Raw genomic sequence first — 15976 nt, forward strand, 5'->3', positions numbered from 1 at the left:
TGTTATACACTGGGGGTAATGGGGCCGGATGTTATACACTGGGGGTAATGGGGCTGGATGTTATACACTGGGGGTAATGGGGCTGGATGTTATACACTGGGGGTAATGGGGCTGGATGTTATACACTGGGGGTAATGGGGCTGGATGTTATACACTGGAGGTAATGGGGCGGGATGTTATACACTGGGGGTAATGCGGCCGGATGTTATACACTGGGGGTAATGGGGCTGGATGTTATACACTGGGGGTAATGGGGCTGGATGTTATACACTGGGGGTAATGGGGCTGGATGTTATACACTGGGGGTAATGGGGCGGGATGTTATACACTGGGGGTTATGGGGCCGGATGTTATACACTGGGGGTAATGGGGCTGGATGTTATACACTGGGGGTAACGGGGCTGGATGTTATACACTGGAGGTAATGGGGCCGGATGTTATACACTGGGTGTAATGGGGCCGGATGTTATACACTGGGGGTAATGGGGCTGGATGTTATACACTGGGGGTAATGGGGCCGGATGTTATACACTGGGGGTAATGGGGCCGGATGTTATACACTGGGAGTAATGGGGCCGGATGTTATACACGGGGGTAATGGGGCTGGATGTTATACACTGGGGGTAATGGGGCTGGATGTTATACACTGGGGGTAATGGGGCCGGATGTTATACACGGGGGTAATGGGGCTGGATGTTATACACTGGGGGTAATGGGGCTGGATGTTATACACTGGGGGTAACGGGGCTGGATGTTATACACTGGAAGTAATGGGGCCGGATGTTATACACTGGGGGTAATGGGGCTGGATGTTATACACTGGGGGTAATGGGGCTGGATGTTATACACTGGGGGTAATGGGGCCGGATGTTATACACTGGGAGTAATGGGGCTGGATGTTATACACTGGGGGTAATGGGGCTGGATGTTATACACTGGGGGTAATGGGGCCGGATGTAATACACTGGGGGTAATGGGGCCGGATGTTATACACTGGGGGTAATGGGGCTGGATGTTATACACTGGGGGTAATGGGGCTGGATGTTATACACTGGGGGTAATGGGGCTGGATGTTATACACTGGGGGTAACGGGGCTGGATGTTATACACTGGAGGTAATGGGGCCGGATGTTATACACTGGGGGTAATGGGGCCGGATGTTATACACTGGGGGTAATGGGGCCGGATGTTATACACTGGGGGTAATGGGGCTGGATGTTATACACTGGGGGTAATGGGGCTGGATGTTATACACTGGGGGTAATGGGGCTGGATGTTATACACTGGGGGTAATGGGGCTGGATGTTATACACTGGAGGTAATGGGGCGGGATGTTATACACTGGGGGTAATGGGGCCGGATGTTATACACTGGGGGTAATGGGGCTGGATGTTATACACTGGGGGTAATGGGGCTGGATGTTATACACTGGGGGTAATGGGGCCGGATGTTATACACTGGAGGTAATGGGGCCGGATGTTATACACTGGGGGTAATGGGGCCGGATGTTATACACTGGAGGTAATGGGGCCGGATGTTATACACTGGGGGTAATGGGGCTGGATGTTATACACTGGGGGTAATGGGGCTGGATGTTATACACTGGGGGTAATGGGGCTGGATGTTATACACTGGGGGTAATGGGGCGGGATGTTATACACTGGGGGTTATGGGGCCGGATGTTATACACTGGGGGTAATGGGGCTGGATGTTATACACTGGGGGTAACGGGGCTGGATGTTATACACTGGAGGTAATGGGGCCGGATGTTATACACTGGGGGTAATGGGGCCGGATGTTATACACTGGGGGTAATGGGGCTGGATGTTATACACTGGGGGTAATGGGGCCGGATGTTATACACTGGGGGTAATGGGGCCGGATGTTATACACTGGGAGTAATGGGGCCGGATGTTATACACGGGGGTAATGGGGCTGGATGTTATACACTGGGGGTAATGGGGCTGGATGTTATACACTGGGGGTAATGGGGCTGGATGTTATACACTGAGGCTAATGGGGCTGGATGTTATACACTGGGGGTAACGGGGCTGGATGTTATACACTGGAAGTAATGGGGCCGGATGTTATACACTGGGGGTAATGGGGCTGGATGTTATACACTGGGAGTAATGGGGCTGGATGTTATACACTGGGGGTAATGGGGCCGGATGTTATACACGGGGGTAATGGGGCTGGATGTTATACACTGGGGGTAATGGGGCTGGATGTTATACACTGGGGGTAACGGGGCTGGATGTTATACACTGGAGGTAATGGGGCCGGATGTTATACACTGGGGGTAATGGGGCCGGATGTTATACACTGGGGGTAATGGGGCTGGATGTTATACACTGGGGGTAATGGGGCTGGATGTTATACACTGGGGGTAATGGGGCTGGATGTTATACACTGGAGGTAATGGGGCGGGATGTTATACACTGGGGGTAATGGGGCCGGATGTTATACACTGGGGGTAATGGGGCTGGATGTTATACACTGGGGGTAATGGGGCTGGATGTTATACACTGGGGGTAATGGGGCTGGATGTTATACACTGGGGGTAATGGGGCTGGATGTTATACACTGGGGGTAATGGGGCTGGATGTTATACACTGGGGGTAATGGGGCGGGATGTTATACACTGGGGGTTATGGGGCCGGATGTTATACACTGGGGGTAATGGGGCTGGATGTTATACACTGGGGGTAACGGGGCTGGATGTTATACACTGGAGGTAATGGGGCTGGATGTTATACACTGGGAGTAATGGGGCCGCATGTTATACACGGGGGTAATGGGGCTGGATGTTATACACTGGGGGTAATGGGGCCGGATGTTATACACTGGGGGTAATGGGGCTGGATGTTATACACTGGGGGTAACGGGGCTGGATGTTATACACTGGAGGTAATGGGGCCGGATGTTATACACTGGGGGTAATGGGGCCGGATGTTATACACTGGGGGTAATGGGGCCGGATGTTATACACTGGGGGTAATGGGGCTGGATGTTATACACTGGGGGTAATGGGGCTGGATGTTATACACTGGGGGTAATGGGGCTGGATGTTATACACTGGGGGTAATGGGGCTGGATGTTATACACTGGAGGTAATGGGGCGGGATGTTATACACTGGGGGTAATGGGGCCGGATGTTATACACTGGGGGTAATGGGGCTGGATGTTATACACTGGGGGTAATGGGGCTGGATGTTATACACTGGGGGTAATGGGGCTGGATGTTATACACTGGGGGTAATGGGGCTGGATGTTATACACTGGGGGTAATGGGGCCGGATGTTATACACTGGGGGTAATGGGGCTGGATGTTATACACTGGGGGTAATGGGGCTGTATGTTATACACTGGGGGTAATGGGGCGGGATGTTATACACTGGGGGTAATGGGGCTGGATGTTATACACTGGGGGTAATGGGGCCGGATGTTATACACTGGGGGTAATGGGGCCGGATGTTATACACTGGGGGTAATGGGGCTGGATGTTATACACTGGGGGTAATGGGGCTGGATGTTATACACTGGGGTAATGGGGCCGGATGTTATACACTGGGGGTAATGGGGCCGGATGTTATACACTGGGGGTAATGGGGCTGGATGTTATACACTGGGGGTTATGGGGCCGGATGTTATACACTGGGGGTAATGGGGCTGGATGTTATACACTGGGGGTAATGGGGCGGGATGTTATACACTGGGGGTAATGGGGCGGGATGTTATACACTGGGGGTAATGGGGCTGGATGTTATACACTGGGGGTAATGGAGCCGGATGTTATACACTGGGGGTAATGGGGCTGGATGTTATACACTGGGGGTAATGGGGCCGGATGTTATACACTGGAGGTAATGGGGCCGGATGTTATACACTGGGGGTAATGGGGCTGGATGTTATACACTGGGGGTAATGGGGCTGGATGTTATACACTGGGGGTAATGGAGCCGGATGTTATACACTGGGGGTAATGGGGCCGGATGTTGTACACTGGGGGTAATGGGGCTGGATGTTATACACTGGGGGTAATGGGGCCGGATGTTATACACTGGGGGTAATGGGGCTGGATGTTATACACTGGGGGTAATGGGGCCGGATGTTATACACTGGGAGTAATGGGGCCGGATGTTATACACTGGGGGTAATGGGGCTGGATGTTATACACTGGAGGTAATGGGGCCGGATGTTATACACTGGGGGTAATGGGGCTGGATGTTATACACTGGGGGTAATGGGGCTGGATGTTATACACTGGGGGTAATGGGGCCGGATGTTATACACTGGGGGTAATGGGGCCGGATGTTACACACTGGGGGTAATGGGGCTGGATGTTACACACTGGGGGTAATGGGGCCGGATGTTATACACTGGGGGTAATGGGGCCGGATGTTATACACTGGGGGTAATGGGGCCGGATGTTACACACTGGGGGTAATGGGGCTGGATGTTATACACTGGGGGTAATGGGGCCGGATGTTATACACTGGGGGTAATGGGGCCGGATGTTATACACTGGGGGCAATGGGGCCGCATGTTATACACTGGGGGCAATGGGGCCGCATGTTATACACTGGGGGTAATGGGACCGGATGTTATACACTGGAGGTAATGGGGCCGCATGTTATACACTGGGGGTAATGGGGCCGGATGTTATACACTGGGGGCAATGGGGCCGGATGTTATACACTGGGGGCAATGGGGCTGGATGTTATACACTGTGGGTAATGGGGCCGGATGTTATACACTGGGGGTAATGGGGCCGGATGTTATACACTGGGGGTAATGGGGCCGGATGTTATACACTGGGGGTAATGGGGCCGGATGTTATACACTGGGGGTAATGGGGCTGGATGTTATACACTGGGGGTAATGGGGCCAGATGTTATACACTGGGGGTAATGGGGCTGGATGTTATACACTGGGGGTAATGGGGCCGGATGTTATACACTGGGGGTAATGGGGCCGCATGTTATACACTGGAGATAATGGGGCCGGATGTTATACACTGGGGGCAATGGGGCCGCATGTTATACACTGGGGGTAATGGGGCCGCATGTTATACACTGGGGGTAATGGGGCCGGATGTTATACACTGGGGGTAATGGGGCCGGATGTTATACACTGGAGGTAATGGGGCCGGATTTTATACACTGGGGGTAATGGGGCCGGATGTTATACACTGGGGGTAATGGGGCCGGATGTTATACACTGGGGGCAATGGGGCCGGATGTTATACACTGGAGGTAATGGGGCCGGATATTATACACTGGAGGTAATGGGGCCGGATGTTATACACTGGGGGTAATGGGGCTGGATGTTATACACTGGAGGTAATGGGGCCGGATGTTATACACTGGGGGTAATGGGGCCAGATGTTATACACTGGGGGTAATGGGGCTGGATGTTATACACTGGGGGTAATGGGGCCGGATGTTATACACTGGGGGTAATGGGGCCGCATGTTATACACTGGAGATAATGGGGCCGGATGTTATACACTGGGGGCAATGGGGCCGCATGTTATACACTGGGGGTAATGGGGCCGCATGTTATACACTGGGGGTAATTGGGCCGGATGTTATACACTGGGGGCAATGGGGCCGCATGTTATACACTGGGGGTAATGGGGCCGGATGTTATACACTGGGGGTAATGGGGCCGGATGTTATACACTGGGGGTAATGGGGCCGGATGTTATACACTGGGGGTAATGGGGCCGGATGTTATACACTGGGGGTAATGGGGCTGGATGTTATACACTGGGGGTAATGGGGCCGGATGTTATACACTGGGGGTAATGGGGCTGTATGTTATACACTGGGGGTAATGGGGCTGGATGTTATACACTGGAGGTAATGGGGCCAGATGTTATACACTGGGGGTAATGGGGCCGGATGTTATACACTGGGGGTAATGGGGCCGGATGTTATACACTGGGGGTAATGGGGCCGGATGTTATACACTGGGGGTAATGGGGCTGGATGTTATACACTGGGGGTAATGGGGCTGTATGTTATACACTGGGGGTAATGGGGCCGGATGTTATACACTGGAGGTAATGGGGCCAGATGTTATACACTGGGGGTAATGGGGCCGGATGTTATACACTGGGGGTAATGGGGCCGGATGTTATACAGGGGGGGTAATGGGGCTGGATGTTATACACTGGGGGTAATGGGGCCGGATGTTATACACTGGGGGTAATGGGGCTGTATGTTATACACTGGGGGTAATGGGGCCGGATGTTATACACTGGGGGTAATGGGGCTGGATGTTATACACTGGGGGTAATGGGGCCGGATGTTATACACTGGGGGTAATGGGGCTGTATGTTATACACTGGGGGTAATGGGGCCGGATGTTATACACTGGAGGTAATGGGGCCAGATGTTATACACTGGGGGTAATAGGGCCGGATGTTATACACTGGGGGTAATGGGGCCGGATGTTATACACTGGGGGTAATGGGGGCAGATGTTATACACTGGGGGTAATGGGGCTGGATGTTATACACTGGGGGTAATGGGGCCGGATGTTATACACTGGGGGTAATGGGGCCGCATGTTATACACTGGAGATAATGGGGCCGGATGTTATACACTGGGGGCAATGAGGCCGCATGTTATACACTGGGGGTAATGGGGCCGCATGTTATACACTGGGGGTAATGGGGCCGGATGTTATACACTGGGGGTAATGGGGCCGGATGTTATACACTGGGGGTAATGGGGCCGCATGTTATACACTGGGGGTAATGGGGCCGGATGTTATACACTGGGGGTAATGGGGCCAGATGTTATACACTGGAGGTAATGGGGCCGGATTTTATACACTGGGGGTAATGGGGCCAGATGTTATACACTGGGGGTAATGGGGCCAGATGTTATACACTGGAGGTAATGGGGCCGGATGTTATACAGTGGGGGTAATGGGGCCGGATGTTATACACTGGGGGCAATGGGGCCGGATGTTATACACTGGAGGTAATGGGGCCGTATGTTATACACTGGAGGTAATGGGGCCGGATGTTATACACTGGGGGTAATGGGGCCGGATTTTATACACTGGGGGTAATGGGGCCGGATGTTATACACTGGGGGTAATGGGGCTGTATGTTATACACTGGGGGTAATGGGGCCAGATGTTATACACTGGAGGTAATGGGGCCAGATGTTATACACTGGGGGTAATAGGGCCGGATGTTATACACTGGGGGTAATGGGGCCGGATGTTATACACTGGGGGTAATGGGGGCAGATGTTATACACTGGGGGTAATGGGGCTGGATGTTATACACTGGGGGTAATGGGGCCGGATGTTATACACTGGGGGTAATGGGGCCGCATGTTATACACTGGAGATAATGGGGCCGGATGTTATACACTGGGGGCAATGAGGCCGCATGTTATACACTGGGGGTAATGGGGCCGCATGTTATACACTGGGGGTAATGGGGCCGGATGTTATACACTGGGGGTAATGGGGCCGGATGTTATACACTGGGGGTAATGGGGCCGCATGTTATACACTGGGGGTAATGGGGCCGGATGTTATACACTGGGGGTAATGGGGCCAGATGTTATACACTGGAGGTAATGGGGCCGGATTTTATACACTGGGGGTAATGGGGCCAGATGTTATACACTGGGGGTAATGGGGCCAGATGTTATACACTGGAGGTAATGGGGCCGGATGTTATACACTGGGGGTAATGGGGCCGGATGTTATACACTGGGGGCAATGGGGCCGGATGTTATACACTGGAGGTAATGGGGCCGGATGTTATACACTGGAGGTAATGGGGCCGGATGTTATACACTGGAGGTAATGGGGCCGGATGTTATACACTGGGGGTAATGGGGCCGGATTTTATACACTGGGGGTAATGGGGCCGGATGTTTTACACTGGGGGTAATGGGGCCGGATGTTATACACTGGGGGTAATGGGTCCGGATGTTATACACTGGGGGTAATGGGGCTGGATGTTATACACTGGAGGTAATGGGGCCGGATGTTATACACTGGGGGTAATGGGGCCGGATTTTATACACTGGGAGTAATGGGGCTGGATGTTATACACTGGGGGTAATGGGGCTGGATGTTATACACTGGGGGTAATGGGGCCGGATTTTATACACTGGGGGTAATGGGGCCGGATGTTATACACTGGGGGTAATGGGGCCGGATGTTATACACTGGGGGTAATGGGGCCGGATGTTATACACTGGGGGTAATGGGGCTGGATGTTATACACTGGAGGTAATGGGGCCGGATGTTATACACTGGGGGTAATGGGGCCGGATGTTGTACACTGGAGGTAATGGGGCCGGTTGTTATACACTGGGGGTAATGGGGCCGGATGTTATACACTGGGGGTAATGGGGCTGGATGTTATACACTGGGGGTAATGGGGCCGGATGTTATACACTGGGGGTAATGGGGCCGGATGTTATACACTGGGGGTAATGGGGCTGGATGTTATACACTGGAGGTAATGGGGCCGGATGTTATACACTGGAGGTAATGGGGCCGGATTTTATACACTGGGAGTAATGGGGCTGGATGTTATACACTGGGGGTAATGGGGCTGGATGTTATACACTGGGGGTAATGGGGCTGGATGTTATACACTGGGGGTAATGGGGCTGGATGTTATACACTGGGGGTAATGGGGCTGGATGTTATACACTGGGAGTAATGGGGCCGGATGTTATACACTGGGGGTAATGGGGCTGGATGTTATACACTGGAGATAATGGGGACGGATGTTATACACTGGGGGTAATGGGGCCGGATGTTATACACTGGAGGGTAATGGGGCTGGATGTTATACACTGGGGGTAATGGGGCTGGATGTTATACACTGGGGGTAATGGGGACGGATGTTATACACTGGGGGTAATGGGGCTGGATGTTATACACTGGGGGTAATGGGGCTGGATGTTATACACTGGGGGTAATGGGGCTGGATGTTATACACTGGGGGTAATGGGGCTGGATGTTATACACTGGGAGTAATGGGGCCGGATGTTATACACTGGGGGTAATGGGGCTGGATGTTATACACTGGGGGTAATGGGGCTGGATGTTATACACTGGAGGTAATGGGGCCGGATGTTATACACTGGGGGTAATGGGGCTGGATGTTATACACTGGGGGTAATGGGGCTGGATGTTATACACTGGGGGTAATGGGGCTGGATGTTATACACTGGGGGTAATGGGGCTGGATGTTATACACTGGGGGTAATGGGGCTGGATGTTATACACTGGGGGTAATGGGGCCGGATGTTGTACACTGGGGGTAATGGGGCTGGATGTTATACACTGGGGGTAATGGGGCCGGATGTTATACACTGGGGGTAATGGGGCTGGATGTTATACACTGGAGGTAATGGGGCCGGATGTTATACACTGGGGGTAATGGGGCCGGATGTTGTACACTGGAGGTAATGGGGCCGGATGTTATACACTGGGGGTAATGGGGCCGGATGTTATACACTGGGGGTAATGGGGCTGGATGTTATACACTGGGGGTAATGGGGCCGGATGTTATACACTGGGGGTAATGGGGCCGGATGTTATACACTGGGGGTAATGGGGCCGGATGTTATACACTGGGGGTAATGGGGCCGGATGTTATACACTGGGGGTAATGGGGCTGGATGTTATACACTGGAGGTAATGGGGCCGGATGTTATACACTGGAGGTAATGGGGCCGGATTTTATACACTGGGAGTAATGGGGCTGGATGTTATACACTGGGGGTAATGGGGCTGGATGTTATACACTGGGGGTAATGGGGCTGGATGTTATACACTGGGGGTAATGGGGCTGGATGTTATACACTGGGGGTAATGGGGCCGGATGTTATACACTGGGGGTAATGGGGCTGGATGTTATACACTGGAGATAATGGGGCCGGATGTTATACACTGGGGGTAATGGGGCTGGATGTTATACACTGGGGGTAATGGGGACGGATGTTATACACTGGGGGTAATGGGGCTGGATGTTATACACTGGGGGTAATGGGGCTGGATGTTATACACTGGGAGTAATGGGGCCGGATGTTATACACTGGGGGTAATGGGGCTGGATGTTATACACTGGGGGTAATGGGGCTGGATGTTATACACTGGAGGTAATGGGGCCGGATGTTATACACTGGGGGTAATGGGGCTGGATGTTATACACTGGGGGTAATGGGGCTGGATGTTATACACTGGGGGTAATGGGGCTGGATGTTATACACTGGGGGTAATGGGGCTGGATGTTATACACTGGGGGTAATGGGGCTGGATGTTATACACTGGGGGTAATGGGGCCGGATGTTGTACACTGGGGGTAATGGGGCTGGATGTTATACACTGGGGGTAATGGGGCCGGATGTTGTACACTGGGGGTAATGGGGCTGGATGTTATACACTGGAGGTAATGGGGCTGGATATTATACACTGGAGGTAATGGGGCTGGATGTTATACACTGGGGGTAATGGGGCTGGATGTTATACACTGGGGGTAATGGGGCCGGATGTTATACACTGGGGGTAATGGGGCCGGATGTTATACACTGGAGGTAATGGGGCCGGATGTTATACACTGGGGGTAATGGGGCTGGATGTTATACACTGGAGGTAATGGGGCTGGATGTTATACACTGGGGGTAATGGGACCGGATGTTATACACTGGGGGTAATGGGGCCGGATGTTATACACTGGAGGTAATGGGGCTGGATGTTATACACTGGGGGTAATGGGGCTGGATGTTATACACTGGGGGTAATGGGGCTGGATGTTATACACTGGGGGTAATGGGGCTGGATGTTATACACTGGAGGTAATGGGGCTGGATGTTATACACTGGGGGTAATGGGGCCGGATGTTATACACTGGGGGTAATGGGGCTGGATATTATACACTGGAGGTAATGGGGCCGGATGTTATACACTGGGGGTAATGGGGCTGGATGTTATACACTGGAGGTAATGGGGCTGGATGTTATACGCTGGGGGTAATGGGGCCGGATGTTATACACTGGGGGTAATGGGGCTGGATGTTATACACTGGGGGTAATGGGGCTGGATGTTATACACTGGGGGGTAATGGGGCTGGATGTTATACACTGGGGGTAATGGGGCTGGATGTTATACACTGGGGGTAATGGGGCTGTATGTTATATACTGGGGAAAGGGGCTGAATATTATACAGTCACTGTTTATTAGGGCTTTTGTGAATAATATATACAGTATATACAGTATATTTATCTGGGAACTGTATGATATTATCCAGGCAATTTATATATTATTTCCCTTGGCACTATATGATATTATGTAGGCAATGTATTTACTATCTTGGGCCCTGTTTGTTATTATCTAGGCAATATATACAGTATACATTATTTATCTGGGCATTGTATGATATGATCTAGGCAAAGCAAATGCCGTATATTATCTAGGTAATGTACATATTATTTCTCTGGGCTCTACATGATATTATGTGGGCAATGTATGCACTATTTATCTAGGCCCTGTTTGATATTATCTAGGCAATATACAGTATGTACTATTCATTTAGACACTGCATGATATTAACTAGGCCATGCATATGCTATTTATCTGGGCACTGTTTGATTTTCTCTGGGCAATGTATATCTTATTTTTCTGGGTATCCTATGATATTATGTAGACAATGTGTAATTTATCTGGTTACTATGGGATATTATGAAGGATATATACTTAGATTATTTATCATTTATCTGAGCACCTTATGACACTATTTATTTGAACACCGCACATTATATTCTCATGACTCAATCACATGATTATAACATTATCTGAGCACCGTATGTACTATTTATCTGGGCACTGTATAACACTATTTATCTGAGCACTGTATAGCACTATTTATCTGAGCACTGTATGTACTATTTATCTGGGCACTGTATAACACTATTTATCTGAGCACCGTATGTACTATTTATCTAGGCACTGTATAACACTATTTATCTGAGCACCGTATGTACTATTTATCTGGGCACTGTATAACACTATTTATCTGAGTACTGTATGTACTATTTATCTGGACACTGTATAAAAGTATTCATCTGAGCACTGTATGTACTATTTATCTGGGCACTGTATAACACTATTTATCAGAGCACTGTATGAACTATTTATCTGGGCACTGTATAACACTATTTATCTGAGTACTGTATGTACTATTTATCTGGACACTGTATAAAAGTATTCATCTGAGCACTGTATGTACTATTTATCTGGGCACTGTATAACACTATTTATCAGAGCACTGTATGAACTATTTATCTGGGCACTGTATAACACTATTTATCTGAGCACCGTATGTACTATTTATCTGGGCACTGTATAACACTATTTATCTGAGTACTGTATGTACTATTTATCTGGACACTGTATAAAAGTATTCATCTGAGCACTGTATGTACTATTTATCTGGGCACTGTATAACACTATTTATCAGAGCACTGTATGAACTATTTATCTGGGCACTGTATAACACTATTTATCTGAGCACCGTATGTACTATTTATCTGGGCACTGTATAACACTATTTATCTGAGCACTGTATGAACTATTTATCTGGGCACTGTATTACACTATTTATCTGAGTACTGTATGAACTATTTATTTGGGCACTGTATAAGACTATTTTTCTGAGCATTATATGTACTATTTATCTGGGCACTGTATAGCACTATTTATCAGAGCACTGTGTGTACTATTAATCTGGGCACTGTAAAACACTATATATCTGAGTGCTGTATGTACTATTTATCTGGGTACTGTATAACACTATATGAGCACTGTATGTACTATTTATCTGGGCACTGCATAACACTATATATCTGAGCACTGTATGTACTATTTATCTGGGTACTGTATAACACTATTTATCTGAGCATTATATATACTATTGTTGTAGCTGTTCTGTTTTGTCACAAGTCAGCTTTTGGGATCACCAGTGAGGTCCTCTGAATTAGGCCTCTTCAGAGGACCTAATCAAGATCGAGCGCTCTGAGAAAAAGACCTGCATTCATGTGAGCATGATCAATTTTCTGTTTATTTAGCTAAGGTACTGTTTATTTATACCATTTACAGATCAATGTGATATTGCAAATAAGGCTTCTAGCTGGACTTTACAAGTTGCTCATATGACCTTTAAGTTTTAGCAAAACAAAAATGTAGAGTCATGCATATGAGATAAGAAGAAGATAAGAAGAACAGTAAGGGGTGCTTCACACATAGCGAGATCGCTACCGAAATCGCTGCTACGGCACGGTTTTGGTGACGGAACAGTGACCTCATTAGCGATCTCGCTGTGTGTGACACTGAGCAGCGATCTGGCCCCTGCTGCGAGATCGCTGCTCGTTACACACAGCCCTGGTTCGTTTTCTTCAAAGGCGCTCTCCCGCTGTGACACACACATCGCTGTGTGTGACAGCAAGAGAGCGACAAATGAAGCAAGCAGAGAGCAGGAGCCGGCATCTGGCAGCTGTGGTAAGCTGTAACCAGGGTAAACATCGGATAACCAAGGTGGTTACCCGATATTTACCTTAGTTACCAGCCTCCGCAGCTCTCACGCTGCCTGTGCTGCCGGCTCCGGCTCTCTGCACATGTAGCTGCAGTACACATCGGGTTAATTAACCCGATGTGTACTGTAGCTAGGAGAGCAAGGAGCCAGCGCTAAGCAGTGTGCGCGGCTCCCTGCTCTCGCGGTTATGATCGCTGCTTCGGCTGCTGTGTTTGACAGCTAAGCAGCGATCATAACAGCGACTTACAAGGTCGCTTTTACGTCACAGAAAATGGTGACGTAACAGCGACCTCGTTGTCGCTGTCGCTTAGTGTGAACCAGCCCTTAGAGACAATAATAATCCTTGAGCTTGTCTCTTATTCCGAAGGCTCTATGACTATGAACTACCACCAGATATACTTACTAATGAAATAAAATATCTTTAATAAAGAAATAGAGAAACTATTTAACCCTTCTATATCACTATTTATCTGGGCACTGTATAGCACTATTTATCTGAGCACTGTATGTACTATTTATCTGGGCACTGTAAACACTATATATCTGAGCACTGTATGTACTATTTATCTGGGTACTGTATAAGACTATTTATATGAGCACTGTATGTACTATTTATCTGGGCACTGTATAGCACTATTTATCTGAGCACTGTGTGTACTATTTATCTGGGCACTGTATAACACTATTTATCAGACCATTGTATGTACTATTTATTTGGGCACTGTATAGCACTATTTATCTGAGCACTGTATGTACTATTTATCTGGGTACTGTATAACACTATTTATCTGAGCACTGTATGTACTATTTATCTGGGCACTGTAAACACTATATATCTGAGCACTGTATGTACTATTTATCTGGGTACTGTATAAGACTATTTATATGAGCACTGTATGTACTATTTATCTGGGCACTGTATAGCACTATTTATCTGAGCACTGTATGTACTATTTATCTGGGCACTGTAAACACTATATATCTGAGCACTGTATGTACTATTTATCTGGGTACTGTATAAGACTATTTATATGAGCACTGTATGTACTATTTATCTGGGCACTGTATAGCACTATTTATCTGAGCACTGTATGTACTATTTATCTGGGCACTGTATAACACTATTTATCGGAGCACTGTATGTACAATTTATCTAGGTACTGCATAACACTATTTATATGAACACTGAATGTACTATTTATCTGGACACTATATAGCACTATTTATCTGAGCCCTGTATGTACTATTTATCTGGGTACTGTATAACACTTTTTATGAGCACTGTATGTACTATTTATCTGGGCACTGTATAACACTATTTATCTGAGCACTGTGTGTACTATTTATCTGGGCACTGTATAACACTATTTATCAGACCATTGTATGTACTAATTATCTGGGCACTGTATAGCACTATTTATCTGAGCACTGTATGTACTATTTATCTGGGTACTGTATAACACTATTTATCTGAGCACTGTATGTACTAGTTATCTGGGCGCTGTATAACACTATTTATCAGAGCATTGTATGTACTATTTATCTGGGTACTGTATAACACTGCTTATCATAACACTAAATGGCACTGTATGTTTATCTGGGGCCATATACATTGGGATCGGTCTCTGAGGATGGTACAGAAGCCTTCACCAGTTTCTCCAATAAGCCCCAGTGACAGATGGATATTTCCCGGCTCATCCCATATCTCATATCATTCCAGGAACATTGGCTGAGGATTAAGAATCTGGTCAACATCATTTAATAATTTAGGGATGATATTATATTGCGCCATATCTGAAGCATATGGTATCCAGCACTGGAGTACTATCAATGCTAATATACAATATAACCTTACTGGATATTTCAGAGATTAGCAGATTACTGTGAATTGCTATGGGTAGAAACATACGTTTTCTCATTTCTTTGGGAGCTGTAATGTGATGATATACACTGATCAGCCATAACACTGTTTGGGACCTTCATCTAATAGCGGGACCTCCTGTGATCACCTCATCTTTAGGGGGCCCTTCCAATAGTACAAACCCCTCTAACATGACAGTCAAAGGATATCTTGCAAGTCAAATGCAATGTTCCTTTAAAGGGAATTTCCTGAATTACCTGGCTAAGAATCTCACGGATTGTGAGCTTAAAGAGGCGGAGATACCATTAACCTAAAACTATAAAAAAATAATTTAAAGAGTTATTTTCTGTTTCAAGGTTTTGGTATCATTGGATAGCTCCAGGAAAAACAAACACTTTTGTAATTTACTGTCCATTGATATTTTCAACCGTTCTTCAGATATTAACCTTTTTCTTTTGTTTACAGCTCATTGCCAAGGAGACCGACCACCGCTGGTATCTTGCTTGTAAGCACTGCGCGGATTTTGG

The 15976-nt window shown here is 48.2% G+C and overlaps 1 protein-coding gene across 1 annotated transcript in view; it reads left to right on the plus strand.

Annotated features, from left to right (window-relative positions):
* The window catches only part of PHF21B (PHD finger protein 21B), a 164294-nt gene that overhangs the window by 71464 nt on the left and 76854 nt on the right, over window positions 1-15976 (plus strand). The window lies entirely within an intron of this gene.

The sequence above is a fragment of the Anomaloglossus baeobatrachus genome, chromosome 4 (genome assembly GCF_048569485.1).
Source record: "Anomaloglossus baeobatrachus isolate aAnoBae1 chromosome 4, aAnoBae1.hap1, whole genome shotgun sequence".
Lineage (NCBI taxonomy): Eukaryota > Metazoa > Chordata > Amphibia > Anura > Aromobatidae > Anomaloglossus > Anomaloglossus baeobatrachus.